The 20,520-nt window shown below is 39.8% G+C and overlaps 1 protein-coding gene across 2 annotated transcripts in view; it reads left to right on the top strand.

Annotated features, from left to right (window-relative positions):
* The first annotated feature begins 2,501 nt into the window (after positions 1 to 2,501).
* Positions 2,502 to 20,520, top strand: part of MAP3K2 (mitogen-activated protein kinase kinase kinase 2) — a 90,850-nt gene continuing 72,831 nt past the window's right edge. For both annotated transcript variants that reach the window (XM_043997534.1, XM_043997533.1), the window contains exon 1: positions 2,502 to 2,644. The gene's annotated coding sequence lies outside the window, so the exon portion shown is untranslated. The remainder of the gene's footprint in view (positions 2,645 to 20,520) is intronic.

Genomic DNA, 20,520 nt, shown 5'->3' with positions numbered 1-20,520 from the left:
TCAGGATCTGGCTGTAGCAGATCCATACTTGTGTCTGGGATGACAGTGGAAAAATTAGTTGGGCCTAGAATTGAAGAGGAAGACCCTGAGCAGGATTGCATTTGGGAAATTGTCTGGTACTTTTGGCCATCCTAAACTCTTTCCTGCAACAAAAGCATTTAAGGACAAGCATTTCCCCAATAATATTGTATGATCACAAATCTTCGAATTCTGAGAAACTGAGTGTGCTAAAACAAGATGGAAAGACTCCTCAACTCCCACTAAGACTAGCAGGTCAGTTTACTGCTTCCACAAGAGTTCTTGGGTGTATAAGGGTTGGTAGTTTTTCTAATACTGTGGCTCACAAGCTGCTATATCTCTACTACGCATGAATTTGTTATTGAATGTTTCAGTGTTGTGACTTTTCATGTCCCCATTTAGGGTTTTCTTGGCAAAAATATTAGAGTAGTTTGCCATTTCCTTCTCCAGCTAATTTTACAGATGAGCAATTGAGGCAACATGGTTAAGTGACTTGCCCAAGATAACACAGCTAGTAAATGTCTACGGTCTGAATTTGAATTCAGATCCTCCTGATTCCAGCCCCCACATTCTATCCATTGTGCCACCTAGCTGCCCACAACAGTGCTTAAGGAATGTGTTCTTAGGAGATTGAGAGGCAGTGTTCTTTAATGGTTAGAAGGCTGGCCTTGGGTACAGGAAAATCTGGGTTCCAGTTCTGCCTTTGACAATACTTGCTGAATGACCCTGAGCAAGTCACTTAAGCTTTCAGTACCCAGACAACTCTCTAAGACTATATGGTTTCAGAGTTAGGTATAGGTCTGCAACGATAGCGGGAATTTCCTATATCCATGAAACCTCAGATTGAGCCTCTTCCCCTACTCCCGCACATTTGTCAGACACTGAACTAGGTGCTGGGGACACAAAGATAAAAACGAAACAGTCCTTGCTCTCGAGGACCTTACATTCTATGCAGGAAAGAGCCTAAGTTAATAAGGTCTGGAGAAAGTGCCTATACAAATGTAGTTTGTTAATATTCCACTATGTAATTCCTTTCATTTACAAAATACCTTCAAAAAGTGTTAATGAAGGCTCAAAGACCGGGGGCTAAATGAACATTTCTTTTGCCCTAGCATCTGCCGCTCACTTTATGTACGACCCGCTTTTGAGTCGCTTCTCCTGACCTCAGTTTTCTCATCTGTAAAACAGGAGGATTGGCTTTGCTCTTTTAAAGTCCCTCACAGAATTCACAAACTGTGCTTTTGATTCCCTCACTTCACCCAGACGTTGTGAGGGGCCTCATCCTTTAAAACAAAACAAAACAAAACAAAACAAAAACACTTCTGGTTTGACGTTCTTCTTAGCGGTCAATTATTCCAGTCTCTCCTAGGGGAGAGGTGGGGAGGGAAGGGAAGGGGTGGGGATAATTATTCACTGAAAGGTTTCAGCCTCTCCAAGTTAGGAAGGCCAAGCTGGGCGGAGCTGGAATTCGAGAATCGTGACACTCGCCGAAGCCGGGGGCCGAGCTCAGATCCAGCGCCCGGGGGCCAGGGTGCGTAAAGACTAGGGGAGCCAAGGCACGCAGGAGTTCCCCCAGCTTGTTTTCACACTACGCAGGCGCGAAAGCCTCCTTCCCGTAACAGTACGAGGCCTGTGCGGCCACGGGGGCGCTCCAGAGCAAACGAGCGCGCGCACGGCGTTTTCTTCTCCTCCCTTCCTTTCCCCCCACCCCCACTCCATTCCTTCTCGCCCGCGTTCCCCCAGCTCGAAGTTGAAGCGCGTGCACGCGCGCGAGCCCACGGCGGCGCGGCGCGGCGTGTACGCGGGGAAGGGACGATGGAGCCGGGGCTGGTGACGCCTCCCGCGCGCGGTGCTGTACGTCACGGGTGCGTGTGTAGTGGCGGCAGGGCTGCCGTCGGTGACGGCGGCTTAGGCAAGCGGCTTGGCTGCTCCGGCAGGCGGGGGTGGGGTGACTTGGCTTGGCAGCGGCGGGAGTAGACGACGACGGAGAAGACTCTGACTCCTCCTCTCCCCTCGCCTCCTCCCTCAATCCCGACCGGTGAGGAGCTTTGGCCGCCGCCAGCAGCCCCGGCCCCTCGGTCACTGCTGGGGCCTCGGTGAGCGCCATCTCCGAGCTTCCCCTTTTTTCCCTCCGCAGCAGCCAGCCAGGCCCCCGCCGACCGTAGCCGGCCTCCTCGGGAGGGGGACGGCGGGCAGCCCTTTCCTCGCCGCCCGCCGGCGGGGGTTCCATGTGAGAGACGGGCCTGGCCCTCGCCGGCCGCCAGCTGCGTGACTGACTCGCTTCTCCGACCCCTGATCGGTCTCCTCATCTCCTCCCCTCCTCTCTCGGGGGTTTTTCCACTGTCTCCCGCGCCCGGGTCCGCGCTCCCTTCCCTCCCCCCCAGCCCCCGGGGGGGAGCGGTGACAGGCCGTGAAGGGGGAGGGGGGGGTGGGTTGGGCCGAAAGGGGGGTGGGTTGGGCCGAAAGGGGGGGCGCCCCCCAGCCCAGCCCCCTCGGAGGATCGCGGAGGCCCCCGCTGGGCGCGTGGAACACCAGGAAACGCCATCCCGGGATCGACCTAACCAGGCACGGACGTCCTGGTCTAGCTGGTGACGGCCCCCCGCCCCCCTGCAGCCCTCGGAGCCAGGTACGTACGTGCGTGTGTGTGAGTGTGAGAGAGAGTGTGTGTGTGTGTGTGTGTGTGTGCGCGCGCGCGCGCGTGTGGTGGTGGTGGTGATTCCTGTGCAAGGGTAAAGGGCTGGGCTTGGAGGGGGGGCGCATACATGTGGCAGCTGGGCCGCTGCCTGAAGGAAGATGGAGGTACGGGGTGTTTGGGGGTCACTGGAGAGCTGAGATGGAGCTCCAGGAAGGCCTCGGCATCATTTAGACCCGTCGGGTGTCGGGGCTGTTGCCCGCAAACGCGCTGGTGTGTGTAGACGAGGGCCTTGTCAACTCTGGGGGCTGTCACTGGCTGGGATAAGGAAAGAGCCTGTTGGTAGCACTAATGGGCCTGTGGATCACTAACCAGGTTTTACACTGATTCGGTCCTTTTAGGAAGACAGGCTTTAAGAATGCAGGGTGGGCCTCTCGAGCTTATTAATTTTGTATCCAGGGCCCACTTTTTTAAAAAGTGGATTGATGGGGTGGGGAAATTGTGGAAACGAGGAATCTGCAACAGTTTTAGAAGATTGTGGTTGGGAACAGTGCCTGGGAGAATCAGAAGCATTTCACAGCCCCCCAAAGTTCTTGTCTAAAAAGTATCACGTTTCTTTAGTATCCTCCTATTTAAAGTTTATTTCCATTATATTTTTAAGGAAATATTTACAGATATCTTGCAGCTACATCCAGATTTTGCTAGGGATGTGTGTGTTGAAGAAGATGTGAGCTAAACAGTTCCCTCTTTGGACTGGGTACTAAATACAAACAATTACTGTATTCTCCTGAATTCCAGGTTTTTCCATGAGTTTTTCAGCTTAGCGAAGGATTTTTTTTTTATTTTCATAATTTTTGAAGGTATTTTTTTCCAGTTGCCTTGTTGCTGTTGGGGTTTAGGGGGAAATGCCTGTTTACTCTTTTATAATATGAAGAGATGTAAAATGCTATTGCAGTCATTCTGCAATTGGCTTTTGATGCATGCAAGGGACATAAAGAGTTGGGTGTTTTACTTGAGATTTCCTGCTTGATAAATTTGTTGTTAGATATGTGGCAGTAGCCACATACAAAGAATTTTCAAATTTTTTGTTAACTTGTCTCATGTAATGTTTCTGAATTATTTGAACACTTAATTTAGGAAATCATAGAAAGTTACCTCATCACTTTTGTGTAATTGAATTTTCATTTCTCTGCAGTGAGGGATGAATGTATACTGTATATGCTAACTTAAAGGATCCATTTCATTACTTTTTTCAGAAAGTTATTAAAGCAAGGAACCAGAGATACTTAACAAAATAAAAGATTTTTTTAAACTCATAACAAATTTGGTGTACACATTTATTTATATCTACTTGCTTAAGAAAAATACAAAGGGGGAAGCTAGATGGCGCAGTGGATAGAGCACCGGCCCTGGATTCAGGAGTACCTGAGTTCAAGTCCGGCCTCAGACACTTAACACTTACTAGCTGTGTGACCCTAGGCAAGTCACTTAACCCCGATTGCCTCACTAAAAAAAAAAAAACAAAGTTACAGTATTTGTGAAATTAGTTTTTTATGTTTGTAATATTCTTTAACATTAGCTTACAACTATTCTAGGAGGTTTAGTGTATCTGACAGATTGAGGGCAAAGATTATAGAGTTAAAGGGATTTTGAAACGATTCATAAATTGATTTATTCTTCCCCCATTGACTCTTTTTTGGGGGGGGGGGTCGGGGCAATGGGGGTTAAATGACTTGCCCAGGGTCACACAGCTAGTAAATGTTAAGTGTCTGAGGCCGGATTTGAACTCAGTTCCTCCTGAATCCAGGGCCAGTGCTCTATCCACTGTGCCACCTAGCTACCCCCAATTGATTTATTCTTTGTAAAAGTGTGAATTCATTTGTTTGAATCATGTAGACATTGGTGGAGTGATTATATAGTTATGGCATATAGAGAGGTTTGTCCTGAAATAAGCATCTACTAATAGGTCTAACTTAGTTTTTTGAGAAACTTTATAAACTTTTAAGAAAACATCTTAAGGAAGTCTTTGTATTTACTCATTATACTGTCTCATCATTTGTGCCTTTTTTTTTTCCTGCCTTGTTTTTTCAAGGAGAGGTAGCTATAATATGTTAGATACAGGCTTGACTTGCTTTATGCAAGACTAATATATATTTTTTAAAATCTAAATTTACACAAAGTTCAATTAATCCACAAATGTCATTATTTACTTTACAATAAGGATTAATAAGACAGGTTCTCTTAATGTATTTGAAATATCTGATTTAGGGGGAAAACACTTTACATACAAATTTTTTTAAAGAATACATCTCTAATATACACATTAGTTACATCTCTAATATACACTAATATAGTTGTGTATGAGTTGAATTTACAAAAAAACGCAAATAGTTCTTTTATTGTCTAAGAAGATGTTAAATATTTACTACAAAATGTATCATTTGATCTTGGGTGTCCTCTGAACTCATTTGGGACATATATTGCCTCTTACTCATAGTAATTAATCAGGTATTGCTTTTTGACATCTCTTGTTACTTAACTCTTAAGTTGTTTAATACTTGTGTATATAACTTACCTCCTCAGCTAGAAAGAGCAGGGAGAAAATCTTATCCTTTTTTTATGTCCCACACAGCATCTACTAAGTACTCAGATCTTGTTAATAGTTTTCAATGAAACAAATCTTCTTTTGTTATAATTATACAATTTGAGACGTGTTAGAAAAATTTACCAGTATAATGATCCGCAATATGGTTGTATGTGTTCCTTGAAGGAAGTGTAAGGATGATGTAGAAACCACCATATTTAGCTCTGTTGCCTTGATTGGATGAGAATACTTTTTGGTTAAATTACATAATCAAAACTGAGTGAACAGGACCTGTACACCAGCTTTAATCATTCAAAGCTACTGTGTGAGAGACTGGAGCATGCCATAAACAGTTTGTATGAAAGTGAGAAACTATCTCACAATAAGGGGAACAAAAGAGTTACCAAACTCTGGGTTTGAGAGGTTGGAGCAAACATGTAGCAAAGGGAAGACTGAGCTGTGTCAGAGAAATGAGGTATCCAGGAGAGTCTTTGGCTCTTTGGGCATCCCAGAGAGGAGGACCTAGTCTGAAGGAAGTCCTAACAAAAGACAAACTTTTTCACCAACCTCCCATCCAGATGCCTGTCCACAGATACTATAATATAATCTGTTGTTTTGTTACCCAAATGTTTCCTGAAAACTGAATTTTGCATCCACTATAAAGACAGTGATTAACTAGAGATAGATATAAATATAAGGTTAGACAGAGAGCTTTGCTAGGTGTTTAGTAATTTTCCCAATTGGGTACTTGGAGCAGAACTTTTCATCTAAAATAAACTCTAAAATTCATAAGTACCTGACTTGAAATCCAACCTAAGACATTTACTAGCTGAGTGACCCTGGGCAAGTCACTTAACCCCAATTGCTTCCCCCCCCCCCAAATAATAAAATAAAACAAACTCCCTAGAGCTGAAAAAGAAGGGAAACAAGTGGACTTTAGGGAACATTATATTGCCCTTAGGCGTAAAATTAGCTAATGATTTTAACAGGGTATTATATAGTGATCTTAGAAAACTGCTGAAATATTTCCTATTTTATTAATGAACTCTGCATCTCTTCTTGGGTAAGGAATATTAGGACTTCTTTGTCAGTTATCTAACCATAGTATTAAAAGCAACAAATATTGTTAAATAAATGGACTGTCTCTACTGAAATGCAAATTAAAGAATTAAATGTCTGGGGGGGAAATTTATAAGACTTTTTAAATACCTGGGGTAATGATATAAGCAATATTGCCAAGAATGCTTTCTCTTCCCCCAAAAGAACAACAAAACTGTCCTTCTCTTTCTTTCTCTTGGAATCCTATTTAACTTTTAAGATTCTACCATTTTCTCCAAGAAGTCCTGCTTGACACAATTCCACCCCCACCCCCATTCAGTTCATCTTAATTTATTAAGAACCTTCTTTGAAAAACAAAATAGTCCCTGCCCTCAAGAAACATTTATTGGGGGAAAACCTGTTCATAGATAAGTAAATACCAAATATATAAAGTAATATTGGTGTACACTAATAAATAGAAGGGTCAGGAGAGACCTTATGTAGGAGGGGACACCTCAGCTGTCCTTTGAAGAAAGGAGAGGTTTTAAAAGGGAGGTGAAGAGAGAAGTAATCTACACATGGGAAGACAGCTTGTACAAAGACAGAGGTGGAAAGTAAAATATAGTCTTGGGAAATAGTAAGTAGGCTAGTTTCCTGGAATATAGTATAGAGTTTATAAACTGGAGTAATATGAAATCATTCTGGAAAGAAAGGTTGGAAGCAGATTGTGAAGGGTTTTAAGTGCCAAATAAAAACTTTGTATTTTAGCTTAGAGACACTGAAACTTCTTGAGCAGAGGAATGACATGGTCAGACCTATGCTTTAAGAATACCAGTTTGGCAACTATAAATTGGAGAGGGGAGAAGATGGAGGCAGTTGGCTAGAATTGATAAGGACCTGAATCATGGTGATGGCCTTCTGAGTAGAGAAAACTGGATGGACCTGAGAGATGTGGAAATAGAAGCATACAGCATGGCAACTTGTTGGATATGAGGAGGGAAGAGTTGAGGATAACTCTAACATTGGAAAACTGGATGATGGTGTCCTCAACAGAAACAGGGAAGTTCAGAAAAGGTTTGGTTTTAGAGGAAAGATAATGAATTCTGTTTTGGACTTGATGAGTTGGAGATGCCTTTGAGAGCTAGGTGAATGTGTTTAGCACTCGTTTGATGATAGAGGATTGGAGGCCAGGAGAGACTAAGGATGGATTTATAGATCTTATTTCATAGAGACAAACTGAATCCATGAGAGATGATAAGATCGCTGGACAAGAGTCTTGAGCAATACCCATGGTAAGGGTGAAAGAGGAACATAGTTGATGATGTTCTAGCAAATGGGGACTGGGATGGGTTGGTCAGACAAGTAGTAGGAAAACCAGCTGAGAGTTTTGTTTATGAAAGGTCAGAAATTAGACAGTATGCAAGAAGGAATAGTCAGCAGTGCCAAGAGCTACAGTAAGGGCAAGATGAATTAGGACTGAGAAAAGGACATTTTATTTAGCAGTTAAGATATCATTAGTAATCTTGGAGAAAGCAGTTTGAATAGAGTGATAGAATCAGAAGCTAGTTTTCAGGTAGTTGAAAAGAGTGGGATGTGAGGCAGCTGGTGGCACAGTAGGTAGAGAGCTGGGCCTGGGGTCATGAAAAGCTCAGTTTAAATACTGCCTTCAGACACTTTAATCTAGCTAGGTGACTTTGGGCAAGTCACTTAACCTCAGTTTACCCTGGTTTCTCATCTGTAAAATGGGGATAATAATAGCAATTACCTCCCAGAATTATTGTGAGAATCAAATGAGATAATATTTGTAAAGCACTAAATGCTAGTGATTATTTATTATTAGTAGCAATAAATCTAGATAGCTTTCCCCCCAGGAGCTTGATTGTGAGAAAAAAAGATGTAAGACCATAACTTTAAAGGTATGGCATGGTCAAGTGAAGGGGATTTTTTTTTAATGGTAGGGGATATCTAGGCATGTATGTAAGCATCAAGAAACATATTTCATATTGTTTTTTATATTAAAGTTCTCTCTTTAAGTGTTTTATCTCTCTATAGTTTCTTATATCAAATGGATCCTATAGAATGGGAATGACCATAGCAATAGGACCAAACTTGCCCAGGTTTTTGTAAAGCTTACATGAGATACTGCACATAGAAACCTTTGCAAATAGCTCTATATAAGTATTAGATTTACTAGATTATCCCCTTCCCATGGGGCCAGAACCATACTGAACACTTTAAAATACTGTTTGTTGTTGAATATTCAAATTCTATAGTCAGTAAGTTTTTCTAATTAAATGGAAATGACCAATATTTTATGTATGTGTACTTTTAGGAGAGGTGGGTTCATTTATGTTTTATATAGTAAATCTGTGAGAACTAACTGTATATAGTCTATTGACAAATGCTCCTACATATGGATATTAGGAATCTAAAGTTATTCTGTAATGACCTGAGGGCTTTTGTGTAGTTTTCATTATGTATTGGGGCCCAAAATGTTTTTGTGGAAATAACTTTAAGATTTATTCATATAAATGAATGGGAAAATATGATTCAGTATGCCAGTAATCATTTTACACAGGCTGTTACACATAATGCATAGAGAGAGGTTAACTTGTAATGGTCTACTTGGTTAATGATTTTGTAATATCATAAATGCTACAGGGTGCATTATTTTCTTGTATTATGTTTGTGACTGAAAAATTCATCTTAGAACTTGAAATACTTTGTGACTATTTTTATTGAATTTGATTTGTGTTTCTACAATTAAGTGTGTTTTAGTATACTTTAGTGTCTTTTTATAATTACTCCCAACATCTACCTCCTTCCTTTTTATTTATGTGATGTTGAAGACAGCTGGAAGAAATCATAAAGCCATTGTGCACACTATAAATTTGTGTCATTTGATCTCAACTGGGCTCTTATTGCAGCAAGGCAAACATCCTATTCCTCTCTAATCATTTCAATAGCCCACTCTTTACAGCAATTGTTCCATATCTTCTGGTCTGGCCTCCCCTAACCCTCTCAGCTGAGGACCTTATCTCATACCTTGCTAAAAAATAAAGGCTACTGGCTGAGAACTCTTCCTTCTCCTCTCTTCCTCATCTCATATCATCCTGACGTTTCACTCCATTATCTCTTCCTTCATTCCTATCTTGGATAAAGAGATGATCCTTCTTGCCAAAATCAGCCCCTCTAAATGTACCCGATCACATCACCACTTCCCCAGCACAATGCAAAGTTACCAGTGATCTCTTAATTTCCAAATTGAATGTCCTTTTCCAGGTCCTCATCCTTCTTGACATCTCTGCAGCTTTTGACTTTCAAACACTTTTTTCTCCTTCATACTCTTTCTTCTCTAGGTTTTCATGATATTGTTTTAATTTGGTTCTTCTACCTGTCCAGCTTCTCCTTCTCGATTCCTTTGTTCTTCATCCATGTCAGTCCACCTCCAGGGCTCTTATCTTTTCTCCTTATGTTACTTGCAGCCTGATCAACTCTAAGACGTTCAATTATTATCTTGATGCATATGATTTCTAGAGCTTTATAAACAGCCTTAATTCTCACCCATCAGCTACAGTTATGCACCACCAGCTGCCTCCTGGACATCTTGAACTGCATGTCCAATAGGTATCTTAAACTCAGCGTGTTCAAAATAGAACTCATTCTCTTTCCCACCAAACCCTTCTCTTGCCAGTTTTTCTGTTCCTGTCCTGTGTACCAATATCCTACCAGTCACCAAGGTTTGCAACATGAATGTCATCCTTAAAGACTCATTTGCATTCACACCACATCTACAGTGTCTTGTTAAATCATCTTGTTTCTACCTTCATGACATTACTTATATGTATTCCCTTCTTTTCACTCCTACAGCCACAACCTAGTTCAGACCCTCATCATTTCTCACCTGGATTATTGCAATATTTATCTGACTGACTGATCTATATCCCTATTTTAATCTAGTCTCCATTCAGCTACCTAAGTGATTTTTCTAAAATCTAAGTATGGCCACATCAGCCCCTGACTGAGTGAGCTCCGGTGGCTCCCTAGTAACTTCAGGGTCAAATATAAATTGCTCTCTTTGGCATTTAAACTTCTTCATAACCTGGCCCCTTCTTATCTTTTCAATCTTCTTGGAGTAGGCCCTTTTTTATTCTCCTCCAAACACTTTCTGATCCACATACGTTGTCTTACTTGTAGTCCTTGAACATGACACTCCCATCTCTGACTCCATGCTTTTGTGCTTACTGTTCCCCCCACCCCCTTCAGCAGAATGCTCTACCTCCTTATTTCTTAGTTTCCCTAACATGACACTCCCATCTCTGACTCCATGCTTTTGTGCTTACTGTTCCCCCCACCCCCTTCAGCAGAATGCTCTACCTCCTTATTTCTTAGTTTCCCTAACTTCCTTCATGACTCAACTCATCTCACTTTATGTAGTAGGCCTTTCCTGGGTCTCTTTAAGATCATCTCCTATATACTTTGTATATATCTTGCAGGTGCCTAGTTACTTACATATTATCTCCCCACTAAAATGCAAGCCCCTTGAAGACAGGGACTGTTTTGGACTTTTTATTAGCACACATAGTAAGTAATTACTAAACATGTATTTAGTAATTAACTGATTAGCTAATTGATAATCTACCATTTATATACTGCTTTAAAGTTTGCAAAGTTCTTTACATATCCTATCTAGCTTCATCCTCACAATATCCCTATGAGGTAGATACTATTATTATCTCCATTTTACAGATGAGGAAACTGGTACTAAGAGAAGTTAAGTAACTTGCCCAGGGTCACACAGCTAGCAAGTGCCTGAAGCAGTATTTAAACTCAGTTCTTCCTGGCTCCAAATTTGGCTCTCTATCCAGATGCCACATAGCTGCCTCTATTACTGATCTAATGAGATATTGAGAATTTTTCTCTTCTAATAGCATGTTAAAAGTATTGTATGGAAGTAAGAATACTACTAGTTGGTCCATAGAATTTGAGATGGCTTAATGATAATGGTTTTCATCATGGTTATAATGTTTTTTTAAGTTAGTAAATGCTTGATATATACACAAGTAACCTTCAGGTTTAGACTGGCATATGGGAAACAAAAGAAGTATGACATTAACAAGGGAGTTCATAATCTCACTCTATTTACTACTCGTCAGACCATATATGGAGAATTGTGTTCAATTTTAGATGCTACCTTTAAGAGGGACATTGATAAATTCTAGTTTATTTAGAGGTGAGACAATAGGATTTAAGGAAATTTGAAACCATGTTACAAGAAAAACTATAAAGGAACATGGGAAAAGAGAAACTCAGGAAGGATAGGTTAGTTTTCTTATAATGTTTGAAGAACTATAATGTGGAAGGTAGATTGGACTTATAGAGAAGAACTAGGTCCAATGTGTCAAAGTTTAAAATTGGCTTTGTTTGAATATATATAGCTTTATAACAAATAAGGCTGCTCCCTGATGGAAAGGGCAAACCTTATGAGGTATTGAGTTTCCTGTCACAGGAAGTATTTAACCAAAGGTTGAAAAAAACATTTGTTAGGGATGTCATAGAGAGAGAATTCCTACATGGTCATAGGAGTTATCCTTTCCAACTCTTCCAAAAAAAAAGAGGTGGGACAGATTCATATCATTGTCACTTTCCAGTCATTCTCTCCTTCCCCAGAGAACTCTTCCTCTTTCAACAAGTACAGTTAAGCAAAACAAATCAACACTTTAGACATGTCTGAAAATCTTCTCATTTTACACTTATGGTCTGCTACGTGAATACCTGTGTACTAATTGTCCCTCTGAAGTCATGATTAATTGCAGCATTCATTAAAGTTCCAAAATCTCAGTGTTGTTTTCCTTTAAATTATTGTATAAATTGTTCACCTGGCTTACTTTCATCAGTTCATGGAAATCTTCCTGATTTCTCAGAATCCTTTGTCATTTCTTGCTGTATAGTAAGTATCCATCACATTCATATACCACAGTTATTTCAGCCATTCTGCAGTTAATGGACCTTCACTTACCTTCTAGTTCTTTGTTACTACAAAAAGTATTCTAAAATATACAAATTCTGTATATATAGGTAAAATATTTTTACTCTATGTTTTGACTTCCTTGAAGTATATGCCTAGTAATGGTATTTCTGGGTGAAAGTGTATGTACAGTTAAATGACTTTTTAATATAACTCCATTTGAATCAATTCACATTCCCACCCATTATACAGTAGTATGTTCCTTTCAACGCCAAGATTCTATGAACTATGCCATTGTAATCAATAAGGTATTATTATGTTTTGTTATAGATTATAAATGATATAATATTGTAGCTCATCCTTTTTCCTTACTTCCAAATAACCTGGCATATATCAGATTGTGAAATGCCTTGGGAAATTACTGGCTAGTTGGATATTGTGACCACAGCATCTGTACCAGTTCATATCCCAGAGTTAAGGGATCAGTGACTGAAAAAGTCATCCCTGAGCCATATGCCTTTTGATATACCATCAGCTTCCAAAGGCAAGAGCCTCTCTCACAACTAGTACAGGGGAGCTTGGCCTTTGACCCCAGAATTTTTGCGTTTAATTATTTCCAAAACTCTACCTTTAGCTAAAGGCATGGAGACCACTTGACCTTTGTGGTCTTTGGGTTTGCTTTGTTTCTTGATTTCAGAGGGCTACATGCAATACCTAATTCCCAGTTACCTTCTCCTCATCTTCGATTGTAGCCACTGTCTTAGTATCTGATTCTAATAACTACTCCCTTTTTCATTTATTAAACCTGAACCATCTTAACTCTAATCAAGGATATTTCTTTATAAGGGAAAATAGAATGAATATATAATTCAATAATATGCCAGGCTAAGGTCATTAGAAGTATTTAAGTCAACCAATATTAAATAAGGGCTCATATTGTACTGAAGGGCATTGTAGAGGAAACGAGATATAAAAAACATGTATTAGACTCCTATTGAATCAGAGAATTTAGACTAGAGCAGTTTTTTAGTCTAGTCTCCTCATTTTACAGATGAAGGAACTTAGCCTCAGAGAGGCTAAGTGCTTTGTCCAAAGTTAGCCAGATTGTAAGTGGCAGAACTGGAATTGGAATCCAGGTCCTCTGACTTTAGATTTAGTGTTACAGTGATTGATGTTTTCTTTGTTTTTATCCAGTCAGTTCCTGAACTGAATCTTCTGCCTCCTGCTCTGGTGGCATAATGGATAGAATGCTGGGTCTGGAATCAGGAAGACCTGAGTTTAAATATCTGGCCTCATATACTTAGTGTGACCATGGTCAAGTCACTTAACATCTGTGTGCCTCCGTTTCTTCAGCTGTAAAGTGGAAATAATGATAGCACCTGCCTCACCGGGTTGTTGTGAGGATCAGTTGAAATACTATTTGTAAAAGGAAGCACAGTGCCTGGCACATAGAAGGCACTATGTAAATGCTTATTCCATTTCTTTTCCCTTTTGGGTTGCGGTTGTTTGCATTGCTTGGTCTTGCTGTATTTGCCCTGGGTTTCTGTGTTGACCTTCACTTCCAGGGGTTAGGGGTCTCTTAGATCTTTAAGGATCGGAGTGTTGTATCTGCAGGGCCCTCCCTCTTGACTTTTCAGGACAGAGTACTAGACACTTTGGAGCCCAGGGGCTTGGGATATTCCATTCTGCCAGTATAGTGTTCATTTCAGTATATTCCAGATCACTTCTGAGGTCCCCGCAATAGGTTTCCAAGCACCCCGGGGCTTTCTCTGAAAGCCCTCTGCCCTTGCTGCCTCTGTACACAGAGCCCCTGCAGGCTCATGCTAGGGAGGCTGCTTACTTGTTGGCCTGTGCAGGGAACTGGTTTTTCTGGAAGCCTCCTTTCCTATTGTTTATAGGCTTCCATCTGACTCTGCAGTTCTGGGGTGGGAGTAATTAAAAGCTACACTTTTTGTCACTGCTTATTGGATTTCTTGATCATTATTTGATTTGATATGATTTTTGCTGGAATGGGTGTGGAGGAGCTGAATTGCCTGCCTCCTTTCAAGCAGCCATCTTCTAAAACTGTATACCCGATAATTTGAAGAAAGGGGAGAGCACTCACCACTAGGGGAATCAGGAAAGGCATAGAATGCTGAGTTCAGGAATAGCAGGTAGACCAGTTTGACTGAAAAAGAGAGTATTTTAATAATAGTTCTATACCGTAAGCTTGGAAAGGTATACAGGAGCCAGACTGAAATGATTTCAATGCCAAACTGAGGAGTTTGTCTTTTATCTTATGGGCAATAAGGATGCACCGAAAGTTCTTTACCAGTGGAATGACACAGCAAGCCTTGTGCTTTAGAAAGTTTCTTTTGGTAGTTGTTTGGAGGACATGAGAGGAGATATTTGAAGCAAATTGTTTATTTAGAAAGTTGTTGAAATAATTCAGGTGAGATGTGATAAAGAATCTGGCCACTATTATTAACATATTCTTTTGAGGGGCAGCTAGGTGGCGCAATGGATAGAGCACCGGCTCTGGAGTCAGGAGTACCTGAGTTCAAATCCAGCCTCAGACACTTAACACTTACTAGCTGTGTGACCCTGGGCAAGTCACTTAACCCCAATTGCCTCACTAAAAAACAAAACAAAACATATTCTTTGATTCAGGGATACTGGCCTTCCGGATGTTCTACCAGCAAAACACTCTATCTCTTGGCACAGGCGTTTTCTCTATTTGTCCCCCATAGCTGGAATGTCCTTTATCCTTATCTCTGTCTACTAGCTTCCTTGACTTCAAGTTCCAACTAAAATCCTACCTTCTACTGGAAGCTTTTCCCAGTCCCTCTTAATTCTACTGCCTTCCCTCTGTTAATTGTTTCCTATTCTACATATATCTTGTTTTGTACATAGTTGTTTGCATGTTGTCTCCATCCCTTAGATTGTGACCCCCTTGAGGGCAGGGACAATTTTTGCCTTTCTTTGTATACCTAGAATTTGGCACATAGTAGATACTTAACAAATATTTATTGACTGACATGGAACTGGATAGACTAAGATATGTGAGAGATGTCATGGAGGTAAAATGGATTATTGGGAGTGTGGGAGAGAGAGGACTTAAGAATGACTGAGGTTCGTAAGCCTGGATGGATTGAAAAGATGGCTATATGTTTAACAGAAATAGAAAGTTTGGAATCTATCAAACAATTATCACTTATGTGCTAGGCATTGGGGATACAAAGTAAGTTTCTATTTCAGTATGTTCTCTCTTCCCTGGATTTTCATGAAGAGAGGAGTGACATGATCATTCCTTCTTTTTAAGAAAGTCACTTTAACAGCAACATGAGAGGATTGGAATAGTCTCAAGGCAGGCAGACCAATTATCGCAATATAAGCTAGAAGTGATAAAGGCCTAAACTAGGGTCATGGCCATGTGTGCGTAAAGTCAGATGCTAGCAGTGTTGTGAAGAAAAAAAATGACAGGGTTTAGCAACTGAATGGATATCTGGGGGAAGGGAGAAGAAGTTCAAGATAGTGCTGAGAATGTGAACCTGGATGACTAGGATGGTGATGCCTGGAGAGAAATCAGTCAGTTCAGTAAAGTAGAAGATGTGTTGAGATGCCTTGGAGACATCTAGGTGGAGATATTCTTCAAGCAGTTTGTGTTGTGGGATTGGAGCTCAGAAGAATAAGTAGGGCTCTATGTATACATCTGAGAATCATCTTCATAGAAACTGAAATTGAAACCATAAGAGATGGTGAAATCATTAAAGGAGAGGGTGTAGAGAGAAAAAAGAAGCAGCTGTATGATAGAACCTTAGATGACACACATGTTTAGAGGGCAACACATAGAGATAATCCAACAAAAAAAGCCAAATGGTTGAATAGAAAGAAAGAGAAGCAAGAGATAGAGCGGTGTTATAAAAACTCAGGGATCGGAGAATATCCAGAAATAGAAAAAATCTCCTCTTGCTCTAAAGATGATGATTTGCTAAAATATAAATGGTTTTAGAAATATAGTTCTAGATCTGTCATGAAAGTTAAATGTAATTGGAAGCATTTTGTAGTGTAATATATATAATTTTTTTGAGGGGTAATGAGGATTAAGTGACTTGCCCAGGGTCACACAGCTAGTGAGTGTCAAGTGTCTGAGGCCAGATTTGAACTCAGGTCCTTCTGAATCTAGGGCCGGTGCTTTATCCACTGTGCCACTTAGCTGCCCCTATATTTTTATTTGTATTGTATGTTGTATTTTTGTATTGTATATATTTTGTATTTGTATAAGTAAATTGTATTTTGTTGGTATCATGAATTATTACTATGACAGTAACAAGTTTTATGGTGAATGTTGTCTTAGGGGGAAATACGTTTTTAAGGCTGTTTTAAAATCAGAATGGAGTTCTTACATTGTCAAGTTTTTATTGTTTGGGGGTCCTATTACTTTAGTCCTTCAATGCAATTATAAATTCAGAGAAGAATAGTATAGATTGACTCATTATTATATTTATATGCCTTTCTTTCTTCTAGTTTCTAAATCTGTTGTATCCTTCAATTTGAGTAACTCACTGTTCTGCCTAGAGAGACGTTTTATTTTGGAGTTTACTGGAACATAGCTGCTTTTGTGGATGTTAACATGTTATTATTTAGTTTGTATTGATGAAATGTAAAAGTCTTGTGGATAAAGCTGTATGTGTTATATCCTATTTGATTTTTAAATTAGCTAGTGATTTATTGAGTATCCACTGTATTGAGAGCACTGTTACAAAATGCTATTGGAAGAAACCAAAAAAAGACACTCAGTAGTTTATAATTTAGTTCAGTGACAAAACACAAAAGAAGTGACCATTGAGCCAGCACAAAACAACATCTCAGTAAGGGCAATGAAATTAAATGAAAACATATAAGTACTTAAAGGATGCTTAATAAAGTAGTGTTTAGAGTGGGAGTGAGGTTAATTGGAGAACATATCTTGGAGGAGTTTTTGTGGTAGAAAGAAAACAGAACTAGGAATCAGGAAACTATGATATTAGCTGTGTGACCCTGAACAAGGGACCTAATATGTTTGGGGCTTAGTTTCCTCATCAGTAAAATTATTAGTAAGGTGACCATTACTTTGCTCTAACTTGATGGGTTTAGCAGGAATGGCATAAGCAGCATTTGGGAGGAGTAGGAACTAGAAAGTGTAAGGAAAGCAGATTAACTTGACTGTTACAGAAGGAATAACGAATGAGAAAGTTGGAAAAGTTTGGGTAGATGGTACTGAATCTTGGAATTAGGGTTTAATATGGTAAGATACAGGGAGCCATTGTAATTTGGGGGCAAATGATGCTATGGAAATTATATTTGAAGAAGGTCCTTCTGAGATCTGTATATAATAGTGGGAGCAAGATAACCAACTAGAAGGCTATTATAGTATACCATGTATGTAGAGCTCTAAGACAGGACTTCTTAAACTTTTTCTACCCCTTTTCGCCCAAGAAATTTTTGCATGACCCTGGGTATATAAGCATATAAAATAGGTATACATAACCTTTTAATGTTGCCAAATTTTTCACAATCCCCACATTCAGTTCCGCAAACCCATATGGGATCTCAACCGCAGTTTAAGAAGCTTGGCTCTAAGGCACTAATTTGGAGGAAAGAAGGGAATGAATTTTACAGGTGTTGGGAAGTAAAAATGTCAGTTTATCATAATAGAACAGTTAGAATAGGATTGTAATTGTTTTCATGGGACTATTTCATTTTTGTCTTTATATTGTAAGCATCTGGCATATCCTGCACTGAGTAGGTGCTAAATAAATGCTTGTTGAATGGTATTAAGTGAGTCTAGACAGAATGATGACAAGAAAACAAATAGGAGTTCTCAGCTCCTGTTTTCTTTTTTTCCCTCTTAAATAAGGAGACCAGCCTTCAAAATAAGAAGACTAGAAAGAAATTAGTTAACACAAAATCAACCAAGCAGCAAACTGGTTTAAGTGACTTCTAGATTCCAGGTACCATGCTAAGACCTGGGCATGAAAAGTCAAAGTCAAAAATGAAAATCTCTTCCATTAAGGAATCCCCCCAACAGGGGATTCAGCATGCACATATAGAAGTATAGAGGAGAGAGGGCACCAGCACTTAGAGAAAATCAGCAATGGCTTCATGTAGAAGGTGGTGTTTGAGCTGAATGGTGAAGGAAACCTAGAATTCCAAGGGCACTGAGACATATGTGTACTCTGTGAGACACTGCAAGAAGGCCAGTATAGCTGAACCATAGTGAGCATGAGGGAAGTTATGTATAAGAAGTCTGGGAAGGTAGGAAGAGATCAGCTTTAAATGGACTCAGCATTTGATACTAGGAGTAATAGGGATCCATTGTAATTTATTGAGTAGGCAGAATGGCATGATCAGACCTGCATTTTAGACAAATCACTTTAGCAGGTGTATGGAATTTTATTGGTGTGGGGAGAGGCTTGAGGCAGGGGCACTGGATTTACTGTTTTTCTCTAGGTTTAAGTACTATTGGACCGTATAGAAAGTAAACAAGCTTCAGAATTCTGTTATAATTGGCAGGATGGAATTAAATCTCAGCGGGACGCAGGTGCAAAAAGTGTATGATGGGAAAGGGCATGTCAATGGCATTTAATGATTTTGTGCCTTTGAAACTTTGGGTTAGTGTAATTTAAAGCTAACAATTATTCTAGGATACTTATCCTTAATATAGTTTTTTCTTTTAATAGAGACAGAAGGAAATTAATGCTAGTGCCTTTCCCTATGAGATTATTTTCTTTTTATCCTGTCTGTCTGTCTATCTACCTATCCATAGTTGTTTGCATGTTGTCTCCCTCATTAGATCGTGAGCTCCTCGAGGCCATGGACTGTTCTTGCCTTTCTTTGTATCCCCAGTGTGTAACGCAGTGCCTGGCACATAGTAAACACTTAAATGCTTGTTCAATTGACTTGACACCAATTAAAAGGCTATTGTAATAGATCATATGAGAGATGGAGAGGACCTGAAGTAGGATGTTGTATGAATATTTGATTGATGTTGTAGAGAAAGAATGCATATCGGTAATTTCAAGCTGGATATTTTACAAGCATTTCAAACTTAACATGTCCAAAATTGAACTTATTGTTTTGACATTACATGAATACCAGTGGAGAACCTTGGACTGTCCTTACCTTGCTGTAGCTATAAGTTAATTATATAATATCCATTATACCATCCCTCCTGCACAATTCTATGTTGGCAGTGGATTGCAAGTTAGCCCACAGGTCTCCATTGTCATTTCGGTAGCCTGTAGCTTTATTTCTTTTTTCTTTTTTTGGCAGGGCAATGAGGGTTAAGTGACTTGCCCAGGGTCACTTTGTTACAAAGTATGATTCTGTGGGTTATGGGGCAGGATTTTGTTTGAAAATGAAGGTGATAGGGGGCAGCTAGGTGGTGCAGTGGATAAAGCATTGGCCCTGGATTCAGGAGGACCTGAGTTCAAGTATGGCCTCAGACACTTGACACTTAATAGCTGTGTGACCCTAGACAAGTCCCTTAACCCTCATTGCCCTGCCCCCCCAAAAAGAAAAAGAAAATGATGGTGATAAAAAACAAAATATATCAATTATTATTTTTTTTTGCAGGGCAATAGGGGTTAAGTGTCTTGCCCAGGGTCACACAGCTAGTAAGTGTGAAGAGTCTGAGGCTGGATTTGAACTGGCCCTGAATCCAGGGCCAGTGCTTTATCCACTGTGCCACCTAGCTGCCCCATATCAATTAAGATTTTTAAAGAAAAAAAAAAGACATCTTAACATTTTTGCATTTTTCATCAATTTGTTCTAGTTTCATCATTACATAAAATTTCACTCCCTTATTCTTTGAAACTGATGTTGGTGGAAAAGTTTCAAATATCTTCTAAGTGGTCTTTTTACTTGTGTTCATGCTATGAAATTTGCCAAGTGTCCATGAAATAATTTTTATTGCCTTTGGGAACATTATAAAACCAACTCTGCCAACTCCTTTATTTGTCTCTCAGGAGAGAACCTGATAGCCATCTTTCCATCTAGTTGCAACTTTGATTTGTTTATAGCGTTTTCATTTATAGCAAGAATGTCAAGATCAATGATTTACTTTCTCTAGTTGTGTTTCCAGTTGTTACTTATTAGAAAGGATCTCACATTGAGTGCCAACAGTTATGTTAATGTTTATAGAGGATCCCAAAATGGTATGATTTAGATCCTATGTAGAGGATCTAGGAAGAAACATGACATTCTGTCATTGATTATCCTTTTTTTATTCCAGGGAGCTGTACTTTAAGGAAAAAACAG

This window comes from Dromiciops gliroides, chromosome 3 (assembly GCF_019393635.1).
Source record: "Dromiciops gliroides isolate mDroGli1 chromosome 3, mDroGli1.pri, whole genome shotgun sequence".
NCBI lineage: Eukaryota > Metazoa > Chordata > Mammalia > Microbiotheria > Microbiotheriidae > Dromiciops > Dromiciops gliroides.
Note: the sequence above shows the minus strand (reverse complement) of the source record. Positions and strands in the feature narration are given on the sequence as shown.